Below are 12,472 nucleotides of genomic sequence, written 5' to 3' on the forward strand. Positions count from 1 at the left end.
TAGAAGAGTCTTAAATGTTATTAATAAGTGAAGAAAAATAATCCGATAGGCTCATTTTATGATTTCAAAATTCTGGAAAAGACAAAACAATGAAAGCAGTAAAAAGATCAGTGGTTGCCAAGGTTAGAGGGGAGGAAGGGATAAATAGGCAGAACACAGAGAATTTTTAGAACAGTGAAATTATTCTGTACAATTACTATAATGGTGGATACATGTCATAAATTTGTCCTAATCCATAGAATGTAAACTAGATTTTGGGTTATTGCACCAATTGTAACAAATGTACCGTTCTGGTACAGGATTTTGATAGCAGGGGATGATGTGCACGTATGGAATTAGAGGGTATATGGGAACTCAGTATTTTCTACTCAATTTGGTTGTTAGCCTAAAACTACTCTAAAAGATGAAGTCCATTTGAAACAGAAGTTAGCTTACTGGTAAAATTGTGGTTATCTGAAAGGATGCTTATTTTATTTTATTTTATTTTTTTTTTTTTTTTTTTTTTTTTTGAGACGGAGTCTCGCTGTGTCTCCCAGGCTGGAGTGCAGTGGCGCGATCTCGGCTCACTGCAAGCTCCGCCTCCCGGGTTCACGCCATTCTCCCGCCTCAGCCTCCCAAGTAGCTGAGACTACAGGCGCCTGCCACCTCGCCCGGCTAATTTTTTGTATTTTTAGTAGAGACGGGGTTTCACCGTGTTAGCCAGGATAGTCTCGATCTCCTGACCTCGTGATCCACCCGCCTCGGCCTCCCAAAGTGCTGGGATTACAGGCTTGAGCCACCGCGCCCGGCCGGGGATGCTTATTTTAAACTAAAAATGAATTTTTAACATATGTTGAATGAATCAATAGACAGCTTTTGAATTTTAAGTATGAACAATATTTGTATCATTAAGGAATATTATTTACTATTGATATTGAGGCTAAAATCTTTGCAAAAGAGTCCACTTCATATCTGGTTACATATTTATTTGGTCAGATTCAGGTAGACCATGAATTCTGAATCTCATTATTACTATCAGATCTGAGCAAGAGGGGTAACTGCCCCCTGAATCCTGTGATTTAGAAGGCCTTGCAGATTACAAATCGGAAATAAATACAGAAAGAGTAATTAATTATCACACGTATATATATATTAATAAACACATGCATATATTATAGAATATACATAGTTATATGTTATTTAAACAATTAAAATAAAATATATAATTTGTTATAATTGTATTGCATGCCATTTATATCTATCTCTATATAAATACATCCATACATACACATGCACATATATATATATATATAATGAAAAAAACACATAAACCATGCTGTCACTAGGAATCGGACACTCAGTGCTGGCTCAGCATGGCCTATGACGGTCAACATCTGCTCTCTTGACCAACAACAATCAGGCCCAGGAAAACACTTCTTTGCAATTGCCTGAAAACCAAAGGTGACTTTAGAACTTGTAGTTTGGTGGGTTGTTGTAGCTGTCGTCAGAGATAGACACTTTAGAGCACAATGAATGAACACTTAAAGCACTTAAGAGAAACAAATAAAATAATTTTAGAAATTCTTCATCTCAGCCTAAATTTAAAGGATTTTTTCACCCAAAAAGTATTCCTAATTGCAAAATATTCTCTTTTTTGCCTCCTATTGTGTGCCAAAGATGTGATTTGGTAGATATTCACAAAATGGCATAGTATTCACAATAGTTGCACAGAACAGCTGAAGAGTATCACAATTTAAAATTATTCATATTATTGTTAAAGTTTTACTGTATATTATATGTAAATCTAGACAGAATATGCAAACAGTACACTGTCTTTTCTTTACAGTGGTTACTAGTGGACATAAAATGCTGGAATTGAAAATAGTCCTATTTTTATACAACATTTACTGAAAATATATATTAAAAAGTAAATGTGAGCGGGGCGCAGTGGCTCATGCCAGTAATCTCAGCACTTTGTGAGGCCAAAGAGGGTGGATCGCAAGCTCAGGAGTTCAAGACCAGCGTGACCAACATGGTGAAACCCTGTCTCTACTAAAAATACAAAAATTAGCCAAGCATGGTGGCACACCCCTGTAATCCCACCTACTCTGGAGGCTGAGGCAGGAGAATCACTTGAACCCAGGAGGCGGAGGTTGCAGTGAGCGGAGATCATGCCACTGCACTCCAGCCTGGGCAACAAGAGTGAAACTCCGTCTCAAAAAAAAAAAAAAAAAAAAGTAAATGTTTAGCTTTTATTTCTTTATTATTTTTATATTTAATACTTATATATTTTGTCCGTTATGTGTTTATTTGAATATTTTTCAAAAACATGCTTTTTTAAAATAAAAATTATCTCATTTTTGTATAGTTTTAATTTCTATTTTAAATACAAATATATTAGACTTTTATATACTTTAAATACCATGATCTATTTAAATTCTTTAGATCATTACAGCTTATAGAATACACTGTGTGACAATCTTTATTATAACAAAGTAATAATTGTGCTTGAAAAAATAATTTTATTAAATACATTTTTAATAATTTATAAACTGAATGTTTTAAATTTTAACGATATATTGTTATCACTCGTTCATCAACAGAATGTATGACGTGTGCAATAATAATTTAGTCATCACATGTATTTGTGACTTTCAATAACGTAAAAACCATAGCTTTACACATATTTTTCTTTTCTTTTCTTTAACAGGCGATTCTCCAGCCTAGGCCCCCCACGCCCTCCACATCCCCGAGTAGCTGGGATTACAGGCGCCTGACACCACGTCCAGCCAATTTTTATATTTTTAGTAGAGACGGGGTTTCACCATGTTGACCAGGCTATTTTAGAACTCCTGACCCCAGGTGGTCGGTCCATCTGCTTCGGCCTCCCAAAGTGCTGGGATTACAGACGTGAGCCACCGCGCCCGGCCATTTTTATTTTCTTTAAAGTTATATCTGTCAAAGGAGGAGTACAGATCATAGTTTGTTAGTAAGACTTATAACTTTAAAATGTTTAGACAAAGAGCCCATAGACCTCCATTTGCACTCTTTCCCCAGGCTCCTCAAATGTTAGGGCGGGTATGTTGCCTCTGATTGATTCACCAGAGTTGGGCAGGGAGCTTTACAATTTTATCCTATCATGGCACACGTGGGAAATAAGAATTATAAAGGAGGTGAGATGAGATATGTGTAAGGGGTTTGCTGAAGAATTAGCAAGTTTTTTAAATTACATAATTTAAAGTAAATAAAACTACAAAGTATTAGAGGATATAACAAATATTGAGGTTATACTCTACATGCAAGTAAAATGTTTCCAAAAATTTAAGTGAGAAACAAGGATTTTCATCCATGTGATTTTTAAATATTACGTTTTACTTTTAAAATGACTGTATGTAATTTTAAATTTAAATGTTTGATATTATTATCCAAATTCTTAGTAGCAACCATAGACAGAATATTTTTCATAAGAATAAAATAAAAACTGAAATAATTACACATACTAAAACATAACATATATATGCAAAACTTCTATTTCATTCATAAATATAAGCTTGAAACTTTTGTGATAATATGAATAAGATTTTTCTAATCAACTTTATTGAAAAATAATAAGTATAGTAATTGCATCAATTTCAAGTATAAAATTTCATGAGTTTTGACAGTTGTGTATACCCATGAAACTCTGCCATGAACAAGATACAGAAAATTTCCACAATCCTCAAAGATTCCACGTACTCCTTTGCAGTACTGCCTTTGTTCCATGCCAGAGGCAACCACTCATCTGCATTTTGTCGCTATAGACAAATTTGCATTTTATACAAAAGGAATCATATTGAATATACCATTTCTCTTTCACTCTTTTGTTCAGCATATTGTTTTTGAAATTCATTCATGTTTTTGCATGTATCAATAGTTTGCTCCTTTTTATTGCTGAGTGGTATTTCATTTTGTGGATATATACATAAGCTTGTTCCTGGCTGGACGTTGCTGGCCCAGGGTTTGTCCACTTAGGTACTGTCCCTCTGCAGCATCTTGGGCACAACTGTGACCTGTTTGAATAACACCATTGTGCTTTTGCACTCCAGTTGAGATGCTTTAGACCAGACTCTTTCCACCTGAGGCTTATTATATAGATTTTTCAAAGTTTTCAAAAAGGAGTTTTTTCACAGAACCTGCCTGCTTAAGGATTTGAGACTCAAATAATATTTAGTGGAGTTGATTAAAAAGATATTTTATATATAGGGATACATGGAATAGACTCAATATATTGTGAAGGACGAACATGGAAAAACTTCACATTTCAATCTACAGAAATGTTTCCAGCATTCCCAAATGTTAAGAGTATAATGGTTGGTATGCAGAAAACAAGGCACCATAACTGATAGGCTTTAAAGTATTCTGTGCTTACCTTTGTGATGTGTGATTGAAAAATGGAGCAGCTTTTCTTTTGATTTTCCTTTCCATCTGGTTTTTACATCTAACAGTCCAAGAGCTGTGTCATTTATCCCTCAAAATGGTCTCTATTTTATTTGACTACAGTTTTTTTTTTCTTTTTTTTCTGAAGGCTGAAGTCTATCCTGTGCCCTGTAAGACTCTATTTCATATACCAAACATTCCTCTAGCTGATATTAATGCGGTAAAACTTTCTACATTTTATATCTCTGATTTAAAATGAGACCAAAAAAAAGTACTTGCCACAAAGTTTTTAGCAATAATATTGATGGTTCAGACTTCACAACTGGTGAATTAGAATGTGTATTTGTTCAGGTCAGTGAAGCCTATTTTCACAAACAAAAATGATTTAGTTTACTGTACAAAATAAATGAATCAGTCCACATTAATCACAATTACTAACTAAAAAACTTGATATATATTTGAAAAAAATAAACAATAGATCCTCTGTTCTAAGAAACATTTCATCTAAGAAAAATTGATTTTGTAATTCAAACCAGAAATTGCTCTAAATATTCAGCCTATGTTGGCTCATTTTGTATGTCATTTTATCTGGGCAACTTGTTGACATTTCTGTGTTTGTAACTTCATAGGCTGTGGTCATTTGTTACCCCGACATCACCCATCTGCACATGCATTTGTCATTCTTCTGCTGAGTTGGGCTCCACTTGAGCAATGGGAAGTTGGGGCTAGTGGAATAATACTGTTATGTGAAGGATATCATTAGAGGACAAAACTGTACTTCAAAGACCAAACACATATGGTTTTGACTTTTATAAAGATGGCAGGTGGACATGAAAAAAAAAAAAAAAAGGTTGATTTCAAATTTATTTCCATGATAGGAGGAACTTCTTAAAAGTCTGAGGAAGATTAATTTTCAATTTGGAATACCTAATAACTGAAACATGATCAGGGTTTTACAACTTCCGGAGGTAAATTTTTGGGATGACTAAGTTATCTTCATGGAAACCAATGGAGCAATTTAATAGAAGTCTCAGAATGATAAAATACTGACAAATGTTTGGTAAGATAAGTTTTAGACAGCCAACATATGTAGACTACAACTCATTTGAAAAGTTTTAACTAAAGGGTTTATAAAATTAGAGAGCTGAAAAATAAATGACTATCTTTAAATGTGATCCAAATAAAATTGGGTATAGTTTCGAAATCAGTTTTTATTTAAAAAGAGCAATTTATTATGTATCTCATTTATTTTTAATGCTGTTCAGGATATGAATGCCTGAAAATGCTAATGTTTCTTTAATAATGGCAAAATTGGGCCTTTCGAAAAGCATTTTTCCCTTCTGTATAAATGATGCATGCTTACAATCAAAGAAGGGGTAAAGATTGGAAAAATATAAACATTCAAATTTTAGCAATTATTCTCCAGACATTTGTATATGTATCATTTGCAAATCTTTTAGTAATAATTACAATGGCAAAAATACAAGAAATCACTTAAAAGTCCATTTGTAGGGGACAGATTAAATGAGTCCTGTTACAAATGTGCGATAAAATACTATATGTCACTCCACATTAATAATACAGGTCTATATATATCATCATTGAATAAGCTCCAAGATACAGTGATAATATAAAAAACAACGTTCAGAACCATGTGGAGAGTGCATACTAGCATTTTTTTTTCTAAAATACAAAATTCAATCCTGACATTTTTTATAAAATACAAAAATGCAATCCTGGCATTTTAAAAAAATGTATAATATATGCATACTTTATATACATAAATTTAAAAATAAAACTGCTGGCCAAAATTTTAAAAGAACATGCTGCCTTTTCCTCGTTAATACTATGCATACAGTAAGAACAGACAGACTTCACTGTTCTCAGGGGACTGCTGTAGTCTCTTAGCTACCAAGTACCTTGAGGTTACAAATGCATTTTTAAAACCCTTATATAGAAGCTTAGTTACTTGTATAAGCAATCAAGAGTACTTTTTATGAGAATTTATTTATTTATGGTAAGGACATCCCTTCTTGAGGCCTGCTTTTTCTTTTCCAGTGGTCAGGGTTTTTGTGAACAAGAATGTATTAGTCTGTTTTCACACAGTTGTAAAGAACTACCTGAGACTGGTAATTTATGGAGAGAAGAGGTTTAATTGACTCTTAGTGCCACAGGCTGGAGGAGAGGCATGGCTTGGGAGGGAGGTCTCAGGAAACTTACTGTCATGGCAGAAGGCGAAGGGGAAACAGGCATATCTTCTCACGGCTAACAAGAGAGAGAGAAGGCAAAGGGCAAGTGCCACATACTTTTAGAAAACCAGACCTCAGGAGAACTCAACCACAAGAACAGCAAGGGGGAAATCCAACCCTATGATTCAATCACCTCCCACCAAGTTCCTCCCTCAACATTGGCAATTACAATTCAACATGAAATTTGGGTGGGGACACGGAGCCAAACCATATCATTAACTGTTGGACAGGAATTCACACAAAGAATTTTGGAGAGAGGTAAATCGTAACAAAGCAGGCTTTGCGGGCACCTCTGGCAGGGGAGAGGGACTGGAGTCTTCATTATTTCCCTCTTTGTGACAGGCAAGTGTCACATACTTTATACAAATCTTTCGCAGTTGTTAGTGTGATTATTGTAGCTCGTTATGTAATGTGAGTTTAGGAAAACGTTATTTGAGTATCAGATAAAGATTGATACTCAGAGGGCAGAGATCATCTCTAAGTGAGAAGAGAGGTCACTTTTTGGGGGTGGGAAACGTGGAGGAAGTATCTTCTCAGAAGGAATTATCAGCATAGTTAAGAATCTCAGGTAGAATATTGGGCCCTGAAACCAGACCAGGCACCTCCTTATCCTCCTATCCAGCAGCAAAAAGTTGTCTAGGCAGGTTCTTTCATCTCCTGGCCATGCACCAGCAGGGATTGAGTGGATGCTCTTCCGGGACAGGAAGGTTGCAGCAGAGATGAAACCTGATGAAACACTTTGTGTCTCCCTCCCAATTCTGGTATGTCCCATCCTCACCCCACACAACCTATCCAAATTTGGGGGATGAAGCAAAAAGCAGTTATGTTATGGTTTGAATGTGTCCCCCAAAAAGTGCATGTTAGAAACTTAATCCCCAATACAATGTGTTGGGATGTGGGGCCTAATGGGAGGTGTTTAGGTTACAATCCCTCATGAATGGATTAAAGCTGATTATAAAAGGGCTTGAGGCTGCAAGTTCACTCCCTCACTCTCTCTTGCCTTGTTTGGTCTTTCCACCATGGGGTGATGTGAGAAGAAGGCCCTGATCAGATGCCAGCCCCTCAATATTGAGCCTCTCAGCCTCCAGAATCTTGAGCCAATTCATTCCTGTTTAAATTACCCAGTTCTGTTATAGCAGCACAAAATGAACGGACACAAGTGCTTAGAGAAAATATATAGCATTAAATAAATGCACACATAAGAAAAAAAGATCTAAAATCAATGATCTAAGCTTCAATTTAGGACCATTAGAGACAGAAAAGCAAAGTAAATCTAAAGCAATCAGAATAAATAAATAAAATTTAGAGCAGAAACCAATGAAATTGGAAATAGGAAAACATTGGAAAAAATCAATGAAAAAACCTGGTTCTTTGAAAAGTTCAGTAAAAGTGACAAAACTCTAGCCTGGCTAACCGAGAAAAAAGAGAGAAAACAATCTAAATTACCAAGATTGGAAATGAAAAAGGGATTATTCACTGCTGATCCCATGGATATTAAAATTATAACAAGATAGTACTATGAACAACTTTTCATCCACAAACTGAGTAACTTAGATGAAATTACCAGTTCCTTGAAAGACACAAACTACCAAAATTCACTTAAGGAGAAACAGATAACCAGCATAGATATATATCAATTTAAATTTATAAATTAAATTTTTTTTTAATGTTTCCAAAAAAGCACTTGTCCCATATAGTTTCACTGGTGAATTCTACCAAACATTTTAGTAAAAAAATATTGCCAATCCTCAACAATCCCTTTCAGAAAATATAAGTAGAGTGAATACTTCCCAACTCTTTTACAAGGCCTGTGTACTCTAATATGAAAACCAAATGAACACACATTATTAGAAAAATCACAGAGTAGTATCTGTAATGGACATACATGTAAAACTTCTTAACAAAATACTAGAAAATCAAATTCGGCAAAATATAAACTGGAAAATACAACATGATCAACTGGGGTTTATTCTAGGAATGAAACACTAGTTCAACATTCAAAAATCAATGAATGTAATTCACCTTATTAATAGACTAAATAAGAAAATCAATATGATTATATAAATAGATGCAGAAAAAATATTTGACAAAGTATCTCATTGTATTACAAGTGAATGAGATGACCTCACTACATATTGTAGAGAGAAAATATGCTGTCCTACGTAATTTTGGAAATGAGTGGAGACTAAGGCAAAAGGAAATGTATATGGACACCATATCGCAGTTGGTTGTTGTTTTATACATACAGATAAACAATTCTGAAACCACTATGGATATACACCAGAATTAAATAAGTACAAGAAAGAAAAATAGTGGGAGTTAGCTTTCTTATTATTGGGATGGTTGGTAGGTTACAGAGAGGCAAGATTGCAGTGGGGGCTGGACTAGAGTTGCTGCTGAACTAGAGTTCTGTGTGCTACTGAACTACAGTTGGAGACATCAGTCTATTTCTATGTTTAGCTTAATCTAGTTAAAGACATACTTCCCATTAGGCCCCACCTCCAACACTGGGAATTAAATCTCAGCATGAAATTTGGAGGGGACAAATATCCAGACCATATCTGAGAGTTGTAATGAATTTAATTTAATCTATCAGTCTCTTTTTTAGCATTTCTTTGAAAAATATGTTCCACACAAGGAAAGCACTGACTCTAAGCCGTGACTCACAATAAACTCAAAGTATGCCTCGCCAAAATTAGAAAATAGAATTCAGTAATAGGTATAAATCCTTGTACATCACAGCCAATTGGGACTTATTCTATGGATGTAAATATGCTATATTAGAAAATTATCAGTTTATGTAACTCACCACATTAATAGAATAAGAAAAATGTTGAGAAATTAAAAATCCTTTAATAATACTTTTAGTGTACTAGAAACAGAAAGGACTGCTTTAAACTGATAAACTGTATCCATAAAAATATACATAGTAAGCAACATTGATAAACTGTATCCATAAAAATATACATAGTAAGCAACATTCTTAATGCTGAATTATTGAAAGATTGAACTGAATCTTATATCAAATATTGAGTTGCATCTAATATTGCATCTAATGCAATAAAGGCAAGGCAATAAGGCAAGATGAAAGAAGTAGAAGTTATACAGTACAAAAGAAATAGTTCCATATTCAAAAAGAGCAGAGGAATGTAGAGGAGGTGCTGAATATTCAAACATGTCTTTATTTTTATAAACCAGTAGTAACGGAAAAATAAAATCAAAATCAAAGGTTCTCTCAACAACAGCATCAAAAACACTTAAGTACTTAGTAATAAATTTAACCAAAGTTGAATGCACAGGCATTTTTATGAAATATATCAGAAAAAAATTAAAACAAAACAAATCTATGGAGAACTATCTTATATTCTTTATTTTGAAGGCTCGACTATTTCACTGATGTCATTTCTACCCAAATCTGATCTATAGATTTAGTACGATTCTATTCACAATCTTGGCTGATACTTTAATTGTAGAAATTGACAAGGTGATTCCAAAATGTATTTGTCAAAAAACAAGGAGTAGCTAAGACAATCTTGGAGAACAGAGTTGGAGGCTTAACACTGCCATGTATTAAGATTTAAACAAAAGTATAATGTTAAGTAGAATGTAAATAGAACAGTAGAACTGAATAGTCTACAAACAAGTGTATTTATATATATTTTTATCTCCCTATTGTGTTTGGTATACATTTTTATATATTTTATAACATAAAAGAGTGTTTGTATAATGTGTTCAATGATTAACTGTTAAAAGAGTGGATAGTTAGTAAGGTCCCAAATATTTCATGAAACTTTCACTGACCACTCTAATCTTTTCTTCATCTATTGAACTTCAGTGATGATTATTTACATCTCTCACCCATATTTCATTTTTTAGTTTGGGGGGTCTTGAACAAGTGAGGCTATCTTATGTTTTTTATTGTCTGTGGGGTCTAGGAGATCATCAAGACACTTTTTTACTCAGAACAAAGCCCTCTTCCCGGCACCCTCAGCTTTCCTCTCCAAAATCATTCACACCAACAAAACCAAATCAAGCCAAGTCAAATCCAGCTGCATCAAATCAAATGACGTGCAAATGAAATATAACTAAACTCCAACATATCTTATTGTCCTGAGTTCCTTGTACATATTTTATAAACTGCTTATTAATATTATTTCTATTCCCATATCTCTGAAAGTATCAACTCTCAAAACTAATTAGAAAACTTACTTCAGGAATGATTTTCTGTATTTATAGAAATAAACTACAATGTTCATCTAGAGAAACTCATTGAAGGCTACTTAGGGGAGAGACCCAGGGACGTGGTGAAGTGTCTAGGTAGAGCCTTCTAAAGGTAAACTCTAAACATGTATGTCAAATAGGGTTAGCAATTTAACAGTACAGAAAAGTTTTGAAGGAACTGTTACTCCAGCAAAATTTCTGAGCTATTTTTAGAATACTAAACATATAGCCCCACTCCTCTGTGGTATTTTTTTTTTTTAAGTAGAAATAAAAAAGGTGGAATCGATGGATTAGGTAAAAGTTGAAACCAAATATTTAGGACATCTCAACAAGCACCAAATCAATTATATTACTTTTTCTGCTCTTCACTTAAAAACCATCTGGGGCTGTCATGTAGTCTGGGCCTTTTTTTAAGTACTGTCAAGAAGTAAGTGTCTAGATTGTCAAGAACACATGCCTCACACCACCGTACAACATTTGTATAAGGAATGCAACTTATACAACAATGGGTAAAATTATATGGTGTTCAGGAAGTCTGTAAGTATGAATAGCTGCAGTATAATGTAAATGTTTATAAAGCATGGTCAGCAGTTAGAGATTTCACACCTCCTATCAAACACCTAATTTATTTTGTTATTTTTTCTTAAAATTTTTTATATTACATCTTCAATATCAGAGTATTTTCAGGCTTTAAAATATATTTTGGTCATTTCAGATTTCAAAATTTTACCTGTGTCTCTGGATGCTTCTCTTTGCATTCTTTGTAGATCTTTAGAAAGGCAAAATCATTAAGGAGTTCTTTTCTTTCAATATTATGTAAGAGGTATGGAGGGTTATGGAGGGATTCCATAATGACTTTAGATTACAGAATTGGTATTTTGGGCATTAGTAGTAAAAGTAATTAAATTGCAGCTCAATTTGTTCATGGATTTTCAGTACTCTCAGAGTTTTATTCAACTGACTAGTCACTATAAATGATTTTACTAAGTTTAAAATATGTAGCACCTAGTCTCATAGAACTTATCAGTTAACCTGATGCAATACATGAATAAATATCCATGCATTATAATTTTAAGGAAATAACTATGAAATAAAAATATTTTATCATTCTCTAGGGGAAAAACCCAGGACTTTAATTATGTGGATTCTTTTTCTATCGTAGATTGTTCAGATATGAACTCAAATGTTTGTGCTTACCCATAAGATACCTGTAATCACTTAAGAATGATCATTTAATCTTTCTGATGTTAATTCTGTATCATCTTTTCTTCTCTAGCACATAGTTCATCAGTGGTTTGTTTCGCTGGCATTATATTTTTGAGGCCTAATAATTTTCCTGACTCATTCTGAACACTTTGAGGTAGTGCACAGGGGAATTTCTTATGTGTTAAGGTAGTATCTCCAAGGAGTTGAGTATAAATGGCTGATGATGCCCTTACTTATGCATTAAGATCATTTTGTTTTGTTCACATCTTCCATGCATCCTTACAAAACCTAATATATTACATCGGAGAGGAGGACAGTTGTGAGAGCATCTTCGACTTAGCTATTCACACACACTGGCATTATTACTTGGGATAATGTAGAGCTATGCTAGTGAGCATTTA

The sequence above is a fragment of the Macaca mulatta genome, chromosome 5 (assembly GCF_049350105.2).
Source record: "Macaca mulatta isolate MMU2019108-1 chromosome 5, T2T-MMU8v2.0, whole genome shotgun sequence".
In the NCBI taxonomy this organism is placed as follows: domain Eukaryota; kingdom Metazoa; phylum Chordata; class Mammalia; order Primates; family Cercopithecidae; genus Macaca; species Macaca mulatta.